The sequence below is a fragment of the Bos grunniens genome, chromosome 9 (genome assembly GCF_055505025.1).
Source record: "Bos grunniens cultivar Pamir isolate PY7600 chromosome 9, Bosgru_T2T1.0, whole genome shotgun sequence".
Classification (NCBI taxonomy): Eukaryota; Metazoa; Chordata; class Mammalia; order Artiodactyla; family Bovidae; genus Bos; species Bos grunniens.
Genome location: NC_141173.1, coordinates 45,776,162 through 45,795,560, shown reverse-complemented (window position 1 = coordinate 45,795,560; position 19,399 = coordinate 45,776,162). Strand labels below are relative to the sequence as shown.

The window sequence follows — 19,399 nt, the reverse complement described above, 5'->3', positions numbered from 1 at the left end:
CACCGCCCGGGAGGACAAAGTTGCTCCCAGCGGAGCAGGGATCTAACTTTCACTTCCCGATTTAGCCTAGAGAGCGCGATCCTGCAAATAACCGGGCGCCCTGGGGGAGCCCGAGGCAGCTGTTCCTCTCGCTCCTTACCTGGCTCGTCCCTGGCGCGGAGCCCGGGCGGAGCTGGCCAAAGTTTAGTGCAGCAGCGGCGGCTGAGGGGGACACAGACTTGGCCACCCGACGGGAGCGCGACGCGAAAACCTCAGCCGATCCCGGGTTGAGATGCTGCTCCTCCGGTGCCGGGTCCGGGCGCCGGCAGCGGCTTTGACTAAAATAGGCATCGCGGCAGCTGCGGCTGGGGTTGGGGCCGCACCGCGCACGCGCCCGGCGTCCCTGCGCCCCCCGGCGGGCGGAGTCCCCGGCCTCAGCCAGGATTCCCGTCCTGGCTCTTGCAACTCCGCTGCCGCGTCGGCACAAGTGTGGTCCATTTGAAACACCCGCTTTTTCTTTTCTGGTTTCCTCTCTTCTTCTGGGTTCTGCCCTTGTTTGGGCACGAGTGAGGGGCGGGCAACATCTTGGGGCCAGCGGCGAAGGTTGTTCATCCTCATGGGGATAACTCGAAGCGGTCGGGTCCCAGGAGAGAGAAAAATCAGGAGAAGAAAGAAAACTAGAATCATTTCCCCACAAAGTCGCCTAACTCCTTTCTAGGATAGTCGCTCGCATCTGAGCACAAGGCGAAAGGACCCGGAGAGTGCCCAACTCTGGAGTCTGAACCTGGCGGCGGAGCTGGCGGTTTGGTCCCCACCGTCGCGGACGCGGGATGGCGCCCTCGGGGAGCCGGCCCTGCTGCTGCTTGGGGGGCCACGCGGGAGACTTCGACACCAGCCACTGTTTTGTTTCCATCGAAAGAAGGTATTGATCTGAAATTTGCATTTCCGTGGCAACGCCAGGTCTCCACTGGAGGCGAAGCTCCACCGGAATTTGCCACGTGAATTTGGCAGATTCGGGACCCCTAATTTGAAAAGCCAGCTTATGAAAGTATGCCCCAATCAGTCTTTACTGTTTATAGAGGACAACTGTTTGGGGGTAAGAAATGCTAGGCAAATTAATGAAAAATAGGTACAGGGGAGGAGTTGGAGGACAAAAGGGGAATATTAGCTGGGCATTCACAGTTTCCACCCCAAGTGTTCCATTGACGGACAGAGTTTGTGCCGAGTATTAAAGTGTGAGGTCTTTCGTGTGTGCCAAACATGCTCCAGAGACCACGGGCACATTATAAAGTGAGTACTTGGGTGTGGACCCTTGCCAGGTGTGTCTAGTGGAGAAGCAGTGCCGCATCTTCTTCAAGAACATGGCTCAGAGTGCTTCAAAGACCAGGTTAGAATCCTTCCTCTACCACCAGCCCTCTGTGTGGCTTTGGGGAAGTTACTTAGCTTTTCTGTGCCTCAGTTTCCTCTTTTATACCTTGGGGATGATGATGATGATCATTGCACCTGTCTCAGGACTGTTTCAGAGAAGGCAATGGCACCCCACTCCAGTACTTTTGCCTGGAAAATTCTATGAACGGAGGAGCCTGGTAGGCTGCAGTCCATGAGGTCGCTAAAAGTCGGACACGACTGAGCGACTTCACTTTCACTTTTCACTTTCATGTATCGGAGAAGGCAATGGCAGCCCACTCCAGTGTTCTTGCCTGGAGAATCCCAGGGACGGGGGAGCCTGGTGGGCTGCTGTCTATGGGGCCCCACAGAGTCGGACACGACAGAAGCGACTTAGCAGTAGCAGCAGCAGGACTGTTTGGGAGACTAATTGATTCAATATGTATAAAAGGCTTAGTATGTATTACAGAGCAAGTTCTGTGTGTATGGCTACATATTCTACTTATAGACCTCCTTCTCTATCATGTTTGAAATTTGCTGTATCTATCCAAAATTTACTTTCAGGGCTACTTCTTCAGAGTCTGTTTCTTTTTTAGATGCACTGCTAGCAATTTTGGTAGCTACCACTACATGCAGTTTAAGATGTAGGTTTAATCGTAAATGCGCACAAAGATTTTGCATGGATAATCATTGGAGAATGGCTTATAGTAATGAACACTGGAAATAACCTAAATTCTAATCATAGGGGACTAAGTAAATTTTAGGTCATCCAAACAATTACCTATAATTGTTCTAAGCAGCTATTAAAAATAATTCATAGAAAGATATTACAGACATAATAATATCTGCAAATTATACAGAACAGGGGTCAGTAAACTTTGGCCCAGAGACCCAGCCAACTACCCATCTAAGATAGTTTTTACATTTTTTAATGGTTGACATCATCAAAAGAAGAACATTTCATGATGTGAAAATTATATGAAATTCAAGCACAGTCTTCATAAAGTTTAATTGGAACCCAGCAAGCTCATTAATTTATGACTGCTTTTGGGCTATATTGAGGAGTTGTGATAGAAACTATACGATCTTGCGGAGCCTAAAGTTTTTACTATCTGGTTCTTTACTGAAAAAGTTTGCTTCCCCTTGATATAGAGTATACTTTGTGCCAGGCACTTTTATAAGTGGATGTAAGTAGCTATATTAAGCCACTGAATCCTCATGATGGACTCTATGAAGAAGTAGTTACTATTATTATCTCCATTTTGTAGATGGGAAACTGGGGTAACAGAGAGGTCGAGTAGGCTGCTCAGGGTCACACAGCTAATGAGAAGCTGGGCCATGATGTGAATCAGGCAGTCTAATTCTGGAGTTTATGCTCCTGTCCACTACCTATGCAGTTCCTGCCAACTTCTGTCACTTCCTAGACTGCCTCCCATAAAAAGATGTTAAATAGAAAAAGGCAAGTTACAAGAGTGTGGAGAACATTACAAATCACCCAGGATGTTAAAGTACTTACATTTCTTACCTCAGGGTACTGAAGTTGTAGATGATTTTTCTTTTTTTCCTCCTCTTCTCCCTCCCTCTCTCTCCTTCCTTTCCTCTTCATCTTCATTCATCTTCCAACCTCTCCTGCCCCTCTTCCTGCTGCTGCTTCTGTTAAATTTTCTATGATTATTATATGTTAAAATTTAAACACATACTTACTAAAATAGAGCCCAGGTTCTGGCTTTTGCATACTGGAATGGCAGACTCCAAAGGTGTAGTTATGGAGTCAGCTGTTACAGGACATCCTCACTCCTTACCTAACAGGATAAGATGTCTGCGAGGCAATCATGTAAAGACTGCATACTTTTATGAAAAGAGTACTGCATTTGATATCATCAAACTTGAGTCTTGGCCTTGGATAGAGCCTGTTTTCTTGGAGTCTGTGTTCCACAGAATGGTTGGATTGAATTTAACCCATCTCCTTCACTATACCCTGTCTAAGGATTCAAAGCATAATTTTATTTTTAAATTTCTTACTGTTGATATATGAATACCAGCTCTATAAAATTAGAAATAAGAATTCTAGACATAAAAACTCAGGTTTGGGAGTGCCCTAGTCTCCTTGGTCTCCTTCTGCTGGTCATGGAAAGATCAGATTGAAAGATTCGGAGAACTGTGTGAAAACAAATATGATGCAGAAGGGTAGCTTGCACAGAAATGTAGAATAAAAGGATATGAGGCATAAATAGCAAAATGTAGGGAACTTGTCTCCTCTGCAAAAGCTCTGGCTAGTACAGGTTGCTGCTGCTGCTAAGTCACTTCAGTTGTGTCCGACTCTGTGCAACCCCATAGACAGCAGCCCACCAGGTTCCCCCGTCCCTGGGATTCTCCAGGCAAGAACACTGGAGTGGCTTGCCGTTTCCTTCTCCAATGCATGAACGTGAAAAGTGAAAGTGAAGTTGCTCAGTCATGTCCGACTCTTAGCGACCCCATGGACTGCAGCCTACCAGGCTCCTCTGTCCATGGGATTTTCCAGGCAAGAGTACTGGAGTGGGGTGCCATCGTTGGATCGATATAAATAATTATTTCTACCTTTATTTCCCTATGGGCATCATAATGTGCTTTTATCATTTGAACAAAACCTTGATGAAGTTTAAAAGTTCAGATAGAGTAAGTTTCATGAAAATAAATCAAGACCTGAGGAAGTCACTGGTTTTAAAATTATGTAGCATTACCTTCTTTACCTCTATCTGCCCTTGGTTACATTGGTGTATATTCAAATGTTACTGCTAACTGCATGAGGGTCATAGCTTCTGGTATGGTCTCATGGTAGACAGTTCTGATCAGCAATTAAACAGTAATTTGGTTAAAGTCTTTCTTTTTTAGTAAAGTAATTTAATAAAGTTTTTATTTTTTGAAGTATAGTTGATTTACAGTGTGTTAATTTCTGGTGCACAGCAAAGTGATTCAGTTTTATACACACACACACACACACAAGCACACATTCTTCTTCATATTTTTTCCATTATGGTTTATTACAGGTTGTTGAATATAGCTCCCTAGGTTATACAGTAAAGCCTTTTGGTTTATCCATTCTATATGTAATAGCTTGCATCTGCTAATCCCAAATTCCCAATCCATTCCTCCTGCTCCTCCCCTGCAGCCACTATGTCTGCAAGTCTGTTTCTAATTGATATGTAAGTTTATTTGTGTCATATTGTAGATTACACATATAAGTGATACAATATAGTATCTGTCTTTCTCTTTCTGACTTCATTTAGTATGATAATCTCTAGGTCCATCCATGTTGCTGCAAATGGCATAATTTCACTCCTTTTATGGCCTAGTAGTATTCCATTGTGTGATCTATGGCACATCTTCTTTATGTATTCATCTGCCAGTGGATATTTAGTTTTTTTTCTGGGTTTTAGCTGTTGTAAATAGTGCTGCTGTGAACATAAGGATGCATGGACCTCTTTGAATTACTTTTATCCAGATATATGCCCAGGTGTGGGATTTCTGGGTCATATGGCAACTCTATTTTTAACTTCTTGCTGCTGCTGCTTCTGCTAAGTTGCTTCAGTCATGTCCGACTCTGTGCGACCCCATGGACTGCAGCCTACCAGGCTCCTCTGTCCATGGGATTTTCCAGGCAAGAGTACTGGGGTGGGTTGCCACTGCCTTCTCCTAAGCTTCGTGAGGAACCTCCATACTGCTTTTTCCGTAATGGCTGCACCAATTTACATTCCCACCAGCAGTGTAGGATGGTTCCCTTTTGATTAGATTCTTTCTGTACTTAAGCTCATTAAATATTACATTAACTCTTTCATTGACCAGTTTGAAAACCAACCTCACTAACTGTTTTTTAAATTTATTTTCCTTTTTAAAAAAATAATAGACTTGGTTTTGTTAGAGCAGTTTTAGGCTCACAGATGATCAGGCCGATAGTGTAGAAAGCTCTTATGTACCCCTTTCTCCCTTGCTCAGTTTCCCCTGCTGTTAACATCTTGCATTGTTGTTGTTCAGTTGCTCAGTCCTGTCTGACTCTTTGCAACCCCATGGACTGCAGCATGCCAGGCTTCCCTGTCCTGCACTATCTCCCGGAGTTTGTGCAAACTCACATCCATTGAATTGGTGATGCCATCCAACCATCTCATCCTCTGTTGTCCCCTTCTCCTGCATGCTATCTTTCCCAGCATCAGGGTCTTTTCCACTGAGTAGGCTCTTCTCATGAGTTGGCCAAAGTATTGGAGCTTCAGCTTCAGCAATAGTCCTTCCTGTAAATATTCAGGGCTGATTTCCTTTATGGTTGACTGGTTGGATCTCCTTGCAGTTCAAGGGACTCTCAAGAGTCTTCTCCACACCACAATTCAAAAGCATCAGTTCTTCAGCACTCAGCCTTCTTTATGGCCCAACTCTCGTATCCATACAGGACTGCTGGAAAAACCATAGCTTTGACTATATGGACCATTGTTGGCAAAGTAATGTCTCTGCTTTTAATTATGCTGTCTAGGTTTGTCATAGCCTTTCTTCCAAGGACCAAGCATCTTTTAATTTCACGGCTGCAGTCACCATCTGGAGTGATTTGGGAGCCCAAGAAAATAAAGTCTGTCACTGTTTCCATTGTTTCCCTATCTGTATGCCATGAAGTGATAGGACCATATGCCATGGCCTTAGTTTTTTGAATGTTGAGTTTTAAGCCAGCTTTTTCACTCTCCTCTTTCACCTTCATCAAGAAGCTTTTTAGTTCCTCTTCACTTTCTGTGATTAGGGTGGTGTCATCTGCATATCTGAGGTTATTGATATTTCTCCCAGCAATCTTGATTCCAGCTTGTGCTTCATCCAGCCTGGCATTTCTCATGATGTGCTTGCTCTACATATAAGTTAAATAAGCAGGGTGACAGTATACAGCTTTGATGTACTCTTTTCCCAATTTGGAACCAGTCTGTTGTTCCATGTTCAGTTCTAACTATTGCTTCTTGATCAGTTATACAGCTTTCTCAGGAGATAGGCAAGGTGGTCTGGTATTCCAATCTCTTTCAGAATTTTCCACAGTTTGTTGTGATCCACACAGTCAAAGGCTTTAGCAGAATTAGATGAAGCAGAATTAGATGTCTTTCTGGAACTCTCTTGCTTTTTCTATGATCCAATGGATGTTGGCAATTTGATCTCTGGTTCCTCTAACTTTTCTAAATCCAACTTGTACATCCGGAAGTTCTTGGTTCATGTACTGTTGAAGCCTAGCTTGGAGGATTTTGAGCATGACCTTGCTTAGCATGTGAAATGAGTGCAATTGTACAGTAGTTTGAACATTCTTTGGCATTACCCTTCTTTGGGGTTGAAATGAAAACTGATCTTTTCCAGTCCTCTGACCAGTGCTGAGTTTTCCAAATGTGTTGGCATATTAAGTGCAGTACTTTAACATCATCATCTTTTAGGATTTGAAATAACTCAGCTGGAATTCCATCACCCCCACTAGCTTTGTTCGTAGTGATGCTTCCTAAGGCCCACTTGACTTCACACTCCAGGATATCTGCCTCTAGGTGAGTGATCACACCATTATGGTTATCTGGGTCATGAAGATCTTTTTTGTACAGTTCTTCTGTGTATTCTTGCCACCTCTTCTTAATATCTTCTGCTTCTGTTAGGTCCATACCATTTCTGTGCTTTATTGTGCCTATCTTTGCATGAAACGTTCCCTTGGTATCTCTAATTTTCTTGAAGAGATCTCTAGTCTTTCCCATTCTATTGTTTTCCTCTATTTCTTTGCACTGGTCACTGAGGAAGGCTTTCTTATCTCTCCTTGCTATCTTTGGAACTCTGTATTCAAATGGGTATATCTTTCTTTTTCTACTTTGCCTTTTGCTTCTCTTCTTCTTTCAGCAATTTGTAAGGCTTCCTCAGACAACCATTTTGCCTTTTTGCATATCTTTTTCTTGGGATGGTTTTGTTCAATGCCTCCTGAATAATGTTACGAACCTCCTTCCATAGTTCTCTGTCTATCAGATCTAATCCCTTGAATCTTATTTGTCACTTTCACTGTATAATTGTAAGGGATTTGATTTAGGTCATACCTGAATGGCCTAGTGATTTTCTCTACTTTCTTCAATTTAAGTCTGAATTTTGCAATAATGATTTTGGATTTTAGCCAGGTGTGTTTTCTGCTTTTTACATTGACTCACTTGGTTAATTTTTTTCAGGTTATACACTGAACAAATGTTTTATATCTTGGCTAAATAAAAAACAGGAAATAATGAAGCAAAAGGGTATAATCTTTCATATAACTGTTGCAGCCCAAAGACCCACAGTCTAAAACAGTGGCTAAATATTTCTAATACTCCATTCTGGGAGGAGCTCCCTAAAAAGTTGAATTATACTTTGTTCATTGAACAATGAGCTTTTACCGGAAGGGTTCAACCCTTAAAAGAAACAAAATCTAACTGAAACTCAAAAAAGTGACCCAGTACTTTAAGAGAACAGTGAATTATAAGAGGAGGGTATTTGGAATTAGCAGCTGAATTTGAATCATGGTTTTACATTTAGTAAACTGGGTAAATTCAGATCATTTATTAAACTTTTCTGAGCCTAAATTACTTGTTTGTAAAACTTCAAAGGTAATTCTTAATTGACAGAATTGTTTGGAAATTCTAATCTTTAGAATTAAAGTTTTTACAAATGCCTCAGACTTCCCTGGGGGTCCAGTGTTTAAGACTCTGCACTTCTAACGCCAGGGGCTTGGTTTCAGTCCCTGGCTGGGGAACTAAGATCCACATGCTTGTCATGCGGTGCGGCTGAAAATACAATAAGAGAAAATGAGTGTGGCATCCATCTTTTGGTAGCTTAATTGTACACCTTTTCACCCCACTTACAGTGCACTGCACATGGCACCCAGTCAATAAGAATGATTAGAATTCCCATCATCAAAATTCCCTGATGAAATGGCTGAAATATTCTGTGAACATATGAAATGAAGATGTAGTTTCATCTTCAGTGTCATTGGCCTGCTCTAATAGCTGAAACATAGCATATACAAGACCTAGAGATTTCAAACAAAATTTGTAGATTGCAAGACTTTGACTCGTGCTAAAATATCTGGTGGTTTGGGATTTCCTCGGAGTAGCCAGAAAGGAGATCTTGGCTTCAGAAGCAGATTCATAAAATATGTACTAGAACAGATTCTAGAAACTAGGCTCTTAGAGAACTAAGTTACAGTAATTCACTGTGTGGGCATTGACGGAAATGTGCACACAACAACTCTAGGCAGAAACTAGAACCCTTGCTACTCCCTCTGTCTGTTTTTCCTTACATAACTTTCCTTCTAAAACAGCAGAGTTGCATTTGTGAATTATTTGTTTTAAATATTAAAATAACAAATGCCATAGATGAAGCATTTAATAGGATTTCCTAATCTCTCAGAAAGTTACTTCCAAAAGAAGAATTTATTATAAGTAACTAAGCATAACAGAATAGTGATTTTTTTTTTAAAGTGTGAAAAGAGAATCAGAGAAATATCAAAATCACAGTCAAATCCCAAAGAAGCCTCAAGGCCTGGCTTGTGTTGGATCCTTAAAACAGAAATGGATCCCTCCCAGACAGATCTCCCACAAGCGCAGGTTCAAAAATCTGGCAACAACCACTGCCAAGACCTCTCTTGTGTTTTGTTCTTTCCCTTTTGGGAATTTCTAGAAAATGACAGACCCTTTGAAGCCTGTCTATGAATCCCATGGTAAGTACCTTTACTTCTAGAGAAGAGAAATGCTACAACCCCAAGGATGATACTTCTAAAAATACTGTTTTTAGTGTATAAGTAGCTTTTTAAATGAATAATTAATTTGGTGATTAGAAAGGAAAAGTTGTTAATGATAGAAAAACAGCTTATAGCAATTCTTAATGTGTAATTTGAATGTATAGATAAGATTTTGATTGAAAGTAAAGCCAGGGAATGACTTTTGATCTATATCTAGTGAAAGCAAATCTTTCAGTCATAGAATTTCTACTGAGCACTATCATTCTGTTATGTAATTAATCCTCAAAAAACCTGGTTTTGGAGGCCTGATAACAGCCAGCCCAGTAATTGACATTGGCTAGAAACAAAAACCCAAAGCAACATACTATAAAGATGGAATAATAAAATAAAGTTGGGAATAATGATGCTGTCATCTGGCATTAATTGATGTGCAAAAGCACTCAGAGTTCCCAAGAGAAAAGAATTATTTAAATGCAAATTTTTATTATTATGACTACTTTAATTGTTGTAATAAATTCATGAAAATAAGACACCTCACTAGCTTATGCATATATAAAACCTAATAAAATATTTATGAGCCACATACCAGCAGCTTTATCATTTGGCATAAAAAATGATATAATATATTTTAGTCCAAGAAGACGACAGAGGATGAGATGGCTGGATGGCATCACTGACTTCGATGGATGTGAGTCTGAGTGAACTCAAGGAGTTGGTAACGGACAGGGAGGCCTGGCGTGCTGCGATTCATGGGGTCGCGAAGAGTCGGACACGACTGAGCGACTGAATTGAACTGAACTGAGGGCTGCAGAAAATGATGACAGTGATGTTTGGCTTGAAAACTACAGAAAACCTCACACACTTACATAGGAAAAAAAAAGGTCATGATTTGAAAAGATAGATTTTGCAGGCATTGAGTCTCTTTGGAGTAGGGGAGGAATGGAACTCCTTGGTTAGCACATTTTCCAACACAACACCATTTTGGTTTATATGCCATATACAAAACTATTCTTATGCAGTTTTAATGTATGCTACAACTTAGGGATTTCATGTCTTTATATCAACTATACTGCTTTAAATTATCTGAAGAGAAGTGTAATGAATATAAGCTCAGAAAATGGCACCTGAGAGCAGCAGAACATTCTAACACGAGTCAGGAAATCTTGTAGATGATATCATATGACTGTTTAATGAATAATTAACATTTCTAATACCTAGATAATTGATGTTGAGTAGGAAAATATCTAGTAGAAAATGTTAGTATTAATGACCATTATAAGATGCCATATGATTAAGTCATTAAAATACCTTGGCATTTAGTACTGAAATTATTAATGGCTTAACATGTTGGCATGTGTTACCATGTGTTTTAAAGTAATATTACAGAAGTGGGTTCCCCAGAACAGTTTGTGCCTCTGTTGTGGCTTTTATTACTTGCTCCATTTTATATGTTTATGTACAAGCCTTGCTTTTCCTTCCATTTGTAAGTTTCTGGTGGGTAGAGGTGTGTCTGATTTATCTTTCATGTCTCCATGGTACCTATGTTAGCTGATAGAATACTTTCATTTGCTTTCAAATATTATCTTCCAATAGAAGAACTACTGAATATTTTTAAAATGGTGTTTTACAACCTAAATTGCTATGAATGGTGGATATAGCAAAATAAATAATCATGCTATCTTTCTAATGAAATATTAATAAATAAAATAACACTTAATATTCTGCTAGATTGAAAATGACTTTATTCGAGCTATGATGACCTCTCCACTATAATAGTGACCCTTCTCTCCCTGCTCACCCTCACGTTCCCCATCACTACCTTCCTCCCCCTTGCCCGCTTACCATCTAGATGATTTATGCTGGAACAGGAACATATATGCATATATAAAACATAATAAAATATTTATTTTATTAGATGGAAAAGTTAGGTTTGGAAGGTAGAAAAGATAGGTTTGGAAGGTGAGAAAAAGTGATGTTAACCCTGAGATGCTCATTCTTAAATGGTCTGAATGGTGGCAAGTGCCTGGGGTCAGGAAGTAGCAGTAGTGGGGGAGCGCAGAGAGCTCAATGTCAGAGGCAACTGGAGGACACTGGGGGCCCCCATCCCAGAGGCCAGGTTGCCAAGCAGCATTGCCATCAATCCAAGGAGGACTCTTAGGACACAGAGAGAATGAAGCAGCCCTCCTGCTGTGCCCTGATATCTTATAAATTTGCCTCTGCACCTCCTGGATCAAGAAGAGAAACTCAGAACGACTAATGAGTTCATTTTAAATGGTCGTTTAAGATGGGAAGAAGTTACTTTTTAAGTGGTTGTTGTTGTTCAGTTGCCCAGTTGTGTCTGACTCTTTGCAACCCCATGGACTATTGCATGCCAGGCCTCCCTGTCCCTCACCATCTGCCGGATTGCCCAAGTTCTTCAGCTTCGGCATCAGTCCTTCCAGTGAATATTCAGGGTTGATATCCCTTAAGATTGACTGGTTTGATCTCCTTGTGGTCCAAGGGTTTTAAGTGATAGGGTCAAGTATATTTTGCCGTCACTGGGAAGAGGAGGTGAGAGCAGGATGAAATCAATTGACAAGTTAAAGGATAGGTATGTTTTCTACATGTCTGATCAATGTCTCTTCAGTTTACACTTGCTATATATTTTATTCATTTTTTTCCAAAAAAAATAATAATGAGCACTTGCTATATACTAAGCACTAGACCAGGGTGAGAAGGCAATGGCACCCCACTCCAGTACTCTTGCCTGGGAAATCCCATGGACGGAGGAGCCTGGTGGGCTGCAGTCCATGGGGTCGCTAACAGTCGGACACGACTGAGTGACTTCACTTTCACTTTTCACTTTCACGCATTGGAGGAGGAAATGGCAACCCACTCCAGTGTTCTTGCCTGGAGAATCCCAGGGACAGGGGAGCCTGGTGGGCTGCCGTCCATGGGGTCACACAGAGTCTGACATGACTGAAGTGACTTAGCAGCAGCAGTAGCAGACCAGGGTAACTTTTCACAGAAAAATATAATTATAGTACAAGTATGGAGATTGGCTTCAGGTGAGGTCACAGTTACACGTTTTTGAGAAAAATAAAGTACAGAGACCAGTTATATTATTTATTATTTTAAATGGAATTCCTTACAGGGAACACAGTAATCTGTTGCATGCTACCAGCATTGAAGTCTCTAAGCTAAATCTGCTTGCAGGTTTTCAGTCCAAAGAATGATCTTGGAACCTGAAAACCAATAACTGCATCCTGAACAAGTGCTATTCAACTCTCTTCAACGATATTGGGAAGAAAAATGTGACTTTGAAAGTCATTTAGAAGAATACCAGTTCTGTCTCAGAGAAAATGACATACAGAAAAAATGACATTATTACAAATCTTACATTTTGTTTCATGACAAAATCATTGATAGCATTGCATTACTCAAGTCAAATTAAAAGGGGGATTTGCTGTCAAAATTCAGATATGGATCCAGGACAGATGCAATTACTTTCCTTGTACTCAGCAAATATTTACAAAGCAGCTGCCATATGCCAGGCACTGGTTCCCAAATGGTAAGCAAGATGTAAACTAGTAGAGGAGTTTAAAAACAGAATTCTTTTTCTCAGAAAAATAGACATTATGCTTGTGCATCAGCTAAACTTTTATCTCAAATGAACTGAGTTATTTCCCACTTCAGATATATTCCATGATCTTCAGAAACCCCAACTTACTTCACATCAAAAAATATCCTCTCTGTCTTGGAGACCTTGCTAGCTACCGTTTGAAAACACTTCAGTTTACAGAGTTTCATTGTACATGAGATTTTATCCCCTCTTAGGAAAGAGAGAAATAGCACCACAAGGAACACTGAATTAGTTTACCTGGAATGTAAGTAGGGGAGATGGCCTAAGATAAGAAACCCTTCTCAGTAAAATTTCAGGAGACATGAAAATATCTGAAATGAAACTGGACAGATTCAGAGTTTAAAGAATTTATTTAAACAGCATCAAAGAAGCTTGGCCATGTTTTCTTATTATATGAAGTTATAGCCATTTTAACAGAGTTACGTTTGATTGCACTTTTTTGCTCGTAAACCACATTTGAGCTCAAGGTAGTCGCTGATGATTTAGAAGAAGGTGCATGTCTGGATGATGTTCCCCATACTGTCACTAACTAATTCAGCAGATGTGTAACTACCATTTTGGCTTTGAGTTTTCTTTCAGTTCCAACTGGGGGCATTTTACTTCTCTCAGGTCACTTAGTAGCACTGTGGCTGGTGTAGCATGGAAAACACAAGGACACTGATTCGGAAGAACTGGCTTGAGTTGAGCGTCACCATTCACTGTGATTCAGCCTCTCTAATCTTTTTTTAGCCTGCTTTGAAAATTCTTCTCCATTATGGTTTATTATAGGATATTGAATATAGTTCCCTGTGCTGTACAGTAGGACCTTGTTGTTTATTTAATTAATATATAATAGTTTGTATCTGCTCATCTTAGGCTCCCGATTTATCCCTCCCCCACCCCCCTCCCCCTTTAGTAACTATAAGGTTGTTTTCTATGTCTGTGAGTCTGTTTCTGTTTCAAAAGGTAAGTTCATTGGTATCATATTTTAGATTCTACATATAGGTAATATCGGATGGTAATTGTCTGTCTTTCTAACTTACTCCACTTAGTATGATAATCTCTAAGTCCATCATGTTGCTACAGATTGCATTAATCATTCTTTATGAGTAACATTCCATTGTGTATGTGTATATACCACATTTTCTTTATTCACCTGTTGATGGACATTTCGGTAGCTTCCATGAATTGACTGTTGTGAATAGTGCTGCTGTGAGCATCGGGTTGCATGTATTTTTTCAAATTGGAATTTTCTCCAGATGTGTGCCCAGGAGTGGGATGGCAGGGTCATACAGTAGCGCTGTTTTCAGTTTTTTAAGGAACCTCCATACTGTTCTCCAATTTGTTCTCCAATTTTATAGTAGCTATACCAATTTACATACCCACCAACAGTGTAGGAGGGTTCCCTTTTCTTCACATTCTCTCTAGCATTTATTATTTGTAGATTTTTTTTGATGATGATGATTCTGATGAGTGTGAGGTGACACCTCATTGTAATCTTGATTTTCATTTCTCTAACAGTTAAGAATGTTGAGTATCTTTGTATGTGGTTACTGGCCATCTATATGTCTTCTTTGGAAAAATGTCTGTTTCTGCCCATCTTTCTGGATTGGGTTGTTTGTTTTTTTTTGTTACTGAGTTGTGTGAGCTGTTTGTATATTTTGGAAATTAAACCCTTGCTCGTCACATCATTTGAAAATATTCTCTAAGTTCTCTCTTCATTTTGTTTCTGGTTTCCTTTGCTGTGTAATAACTTATGAGTTTGATTGCAACCTCTCTAATCTTTATCATAAAATGGAATTCTTCAAAGGAACAAGCGAATGAAACCTTGTGTACATGCATGTGTTGTGAACTATAAAGCATTAAATAGAGGTAAGATATTATTTTGTAATTAAATAATGTGGGAGATAAATTTATAAGAGAGGTAATCTCAAATTAGATGACCTAAAATACCTGGTGTTAAGTCAAGTGAAGGTAAAAGTTCTACTATAAAATTATGTAGAAATAAGTAATTTTGGACTCCTATAAATAAAATTACATTTATTAAGATCACCAAGGCTTGAAAGGAAGTAAAGGGAAAAATTATAGTTCAAAACACAAATTATCTATTCTGAGGGGCAAAAAAAGTTCCCTGTCAATCTTTAATAGCTAGCAGGTTTTAAAGCTAGTCAAATTTAGCATAATAATAAAACTTCATTATGTTGAAACCATGCTGATATCATATGCAAATGTACAATCCAGCATTAAAATGATGGGAAAAAAAAATAAAATGATGGAAATACTCAGTGCGGTGACCAAGTGCTAAAGTAACTACTATTTCATTCTTGCTACATCTTTCCATTCCTGTAAGATTTTTGAACTTGAAACATAGTTATATCAAATTAAACCTGTATTTTACTATAATAGGTCCATATGATGTTGATATTTGCATTTTCTTGATATTTATGTTAACTTAGGGAAACAGTGGAAACAGTGTCAGACTTTATTTTTTTGGGCTCCAAAATCACTGCAGATGGTGACTGCAGCCATGAAATTAAAAGACGCTTACTCCTTGGAAGGAAAGTTATGACCAACCTAGATAGCATATTAAGAAGCAGAGACATTACTTTGCCAACAAAGGTCCGTCTAGTCAGGGCTATGGTTTTTCCTGTGGTCATGTATAGATGTGAGAGTTGGACTGTGAAGAAGGCTGAGCGCCAAAGAATTGATGCTTTTGAATTGTGGTGTTGGAGAAGACTCTTGAGAGTCCCTTGGACTGCAAGGAGATCCAACCAGTCCATTCTGAAGGAGATCAGCCCTGGGATTTCTTTGGAAGGAATGATGCTGAAGCTGAAATTCCAGTACTTTGGCCACCTCATGCGAAGAGTTGACTCATTGGAAAAGACTCTGATGCTGGGAGGGATTGGGGGCAGGAGGAGAAGGGGATGACAGAGGATGAGATGGTTGGATGGCATCACTGACTCGATGGACGTGAGTCAGTGACCTCTGGGAGTTGGTGATGGACAGGGAGGCCTGGCGTGCTGCGATTCATGGGGTCGCGAAGAGTCAGACACGACTGAGTGAACTGAACTGAACTGATGTTAACTTTTGATAGATTGAAGAAAAATAATGGAATTAGGTTCATTGATTTCTCAAATTTGTGTAAAAACTGTCTTTCACTAAAAATAATATTAATTTGGGAGCAACATTTCTGAAGATTTATTTCTTCGATAACCATAGGCAACATAATGGAACATGGAACCTAGTTTGAAGGTGCAATCCAATGGCACACATATTTAGCCTTTGGTCAAACCAGGGGACTCAAGTACATAGTGTTGTATGTGTATAGCTCTTATATTTAAGACAGTGTCTAGTCTGTTTTTTTATGGCTCTGGCCAGCCTAGTTGAGGGATTTCACTTTGTAACTACTTTGTCAAATCAATTCTGTCCTTGTGGTTCTATGCAGTGTAACAGTATGACATCCAAAGCTTATTCAGATGAGCAGAGAGAAAATGAATTTCCTTCTGTTCCTCTGTTGAAGGAAAGAGAAAATTCTTCCACCTCTGAATGCTGAGCACATTGTACTATTCTTTATGGTAGATACATGTCAGCATTTTGAGTTTCTGAGGGTACAGAGCCAGGGAAAATCCCACTGGTCCAGTTTCATATTTGCACAAAGGTCAGATCAGGTTAGAAAGTCTAGCTCTGCCCCACATCCTGTCCCAAGAGGGTGGGAAGCTTCCAAACATCTAAGTGACATAAGCTGTGTAACTGGGGCCTGCAGCCTCTGGGAACTGGCCTTGGTGCCTGGGGTGGGAGTGTTTATGGGTGCATTTTAAGCCAGAGACCCACCCTTTCCCCTTCAGGCTACTTCTCAGATCTTCCTGACCACGAAATTTAGCACAGAAAAATCACAAAGCGATCACCCCATTTCCTTCAAGTCAGAGGGACCGTTCTTGGCCTGTGCCAGCTTCATGGGCCTGGGTCCTATACAGTCACAGAGAGCCCGAGGCTATGAAAGCTCCACACTTGGTATAAATGCTCTACTGTCTTAATCGTGAAATTCTTTATTCTTTGTGAACAAGGTGCTCCACTTATTTTTGCATATACATATTTTGTGTACAAAGCCACAAAGCATTTTTGTTTGTTTTTTGGAGTTTTTTAAATTGTGAATTTTTAAAATTATTTTAATTGGAGGATAATTACTTTACAATATTGTGATGGTTTCTACCATACATCAACATGAGTCAACCATAGATATACATGTGTCCCCCCCAACCCTGAACAGCCCCCTACCTCCTTTCTCACCCTATCCCTCTGGGTTGTCCCAGAGCACCGACTTTGAGTGCCCTGCACAAAGCATTTTTAACACAAGAAAGCAGCTGCTTCCTTATCTTACTGGTCTATTACCAACAATAAATGAATCAAAGGAATTTAGGGCTGGAAACAATTAGACTGAGATTAAATTGAGCCTAGTTCTTAATAGAGATTAAATTTAAATGCACTGTGATATTGCACTTCCAGGATACACTTCCAGTATATCACTGCTTTCTTCTTTCCATCTGGGTTGATTAGAATATTTAGAGATGGTAAAGTGCTGTTTGCTAGACACTTCAAAGCAAACATACAGAGTGGATCCATGGAGGTCACTATAGGGTTTTTTATTTTTTAAGTGAGAAAAGCTGGGTGCAACCAAGGTATTGAGTAATAGCCGATCTGTTAATACCGAGGGATGGTGCCAGGCTAACCCAAGTGTGAAGATGAAGAGGTCTGATAGCATCTCTTAGGTTCAGCCTGTTACGTTTGTACTCCTTCTTCCTCATCTAAAATTGATTTCATTTCTGGAAAACTTGACTAGGAATTCTTTTCCTCCCTCTGCCACATGATTTGAGCCAGAAGTCTATATCTCATCTCTGCCTGGCTTTGTTCTCAGTTGACTTTCATGGTTAGAAAGCTATCTGATAATTAACCCCTGTTGTTCCATTAGCTGGTAGTAACTTAAGGTGTGACTGCTCATTGGGGTACTCTGTATGTTAATATTTAATACCGTGCAGTCTTATAGGCACAAAGAGAAGAATTTCTCCCAGAGCCATCATGAAGCCTGCTGACAAGCTAGTGGGTGCTTCCTGAAGGCCTTCAGTGGCACCAGGCAGACATGTGCCATTGTGTCTGCTCGTAAGCACTGCCTGTGTGTAGCTGGGAGACAGAGGAACCGCCTGACTATCCATTTAGTTCACGCCAAGCTTAATAGCTCATCCAGACTCGTTCAGACTATCATATTGTCCCATTTACGGCAGGTGCACATACAGAGAAAATCATGTACTTTACTCAACCCCACTACTTCTTACCCCTCCTCCCCATGACTTTGCTTCCTTGCTCACTGAGAACACAGAATTGTGAGAGAACTTTCATATGCTCCCATCACATCTCTCATTTGTGAGCAACAACACTCCTATATACTGTGCCTTCTCACCTTAACTAATGATTGCCTGTGCTTGATTGACTTTGACTCATCTGCTCAAGGTCGTCACCCCAGCAGTTCACCCTTCTCTTCTGGATCATCCCCACCCTCATACTAATATGCCCTTATTTTTCTTTCTTCTTTTAAATTTGCTTATTTATGTATTTAGGTCATGCTCGGTCTTTGTTGCTGTGTGGGCTCTGTGTGGTTGCTGGGAGCATAGGCTATTCTTGAGTTACGCAGCGCGGACTTCTCGTTACAGCGCCTTCTCTTGTTGTGGAGCACAGGCTCTAGGGTGCTTGGGCTCAGTAGTTGTGGCACACCGGCTTAGTCGCTCCAAGGTGTGTGGAATCTTCCTGGACCAGGAATTGAACCCGTGTCCCCTGTATTGGCAGGCACATTCCTATCGACTGTACCATCAGGGGAGTCCCGTTGTTTTTCTCAGTTTAAAATATATACAATAAGAACATCCTCTTTTCTTGACCCCACTTCCAGCTCAGGCTACCATCTATTTCTCTTTCCCTTTACATCAAAACTTGGTAAGCATTATTATACTTGCTCTTCCAATTTCATGCCTCTCATTTTCTCTCAGCCTGCATCAGTCAAGCTTTTGTCCCCAGTTTACTCCACTGAAACTGCTCCTGTCAGCTTCATCGGTGGCCTCCATGCTTCTCAACCCAGGTGTTTATTCTCAGACTTCCTATTACCTGATTGTCGCTACCTTTGAGGCAGTCCACCACTCCCTTCTCCTTGAAACACTTTTCTTCTCTTGACATCCAGGACTGCACACTCTTGGTTTTCTTCCTTCCTCACCAGCTGCTGCTTCTTGAATCCTTTGCCAACTCTTCCTCTGCTACCCCATCCTCTTAACAATGCAGAGGCCCAAGGAAAAGTCCCCAGACCTTTTCTTCTTCTGAACCTATGTTCACTCCCTTGACCATCTCATCTAGTCCCATGGTTTTAAATATCATCTATATGTGAAAAAAAAAAAACAAAAAACAAATAAACAGCTAATCCCTGGTAGCTCAGATGGTAAAAAATCTGCCTGCAGTGCAAGAGACTCTGGTTCAATCCCTGGGTCTGGAAGATCCCCCGGAGAAGGAAATGGCAACCCACCCCTGTATTCTTGCCTAGAGAATTCCATGGACAGACCATAAGGTCACCAAGAGTCAGACACGACTGAGTGATTAACACACACACGTGAAATACTCCCAGATCTTTATCTCCAGCCCAGACCTTTCTCTGGAACTCTAGACTCCTC

General features: G+C 40.7%; 1 protein-coding gene and 1 long non-coding RNA gene across 3 annotated transcripts in view; one reads left to right on the top strand and one right to left on the bottom strand.

Moving 5' to 3' along the window:
* The window catches only part of POPDC1 (popeye domain cAMP effector 1), a 50,766-nt gene extending 50,380 nt beyond the window's left edge, over positions 1-386 (bottom strand). Inside the window, exon 1 of one of the 2 annotated variants that reach the window (XM_086317535.1) lies at positions 140-386. The gene's annotated coding sequence lies outside the window, so the exon portion shown is untranslated. The remainder of the gene's footprint in view (positions 1-139) is intronic. The other variant, XM_086317536.1, reaches the window with a different exon arrangement.
* A 6-nt stretch (positions 387-392) lies between these two features.
* The window catches only part of LOC147365911 (uncharacterized), a 64,191-nt gene continuing 45,184 nt past the window's right edge, over positions 393-19,399 (top strand). The window contains exon 1 of the long non-coding RNA XR_015133023.1: positions 393-901. This is a non-coding gene — a long non-coding RNA (uncharacterized LOC147365911). The remainder of the gene's footprint in view (positions 902-19,399) is intronic.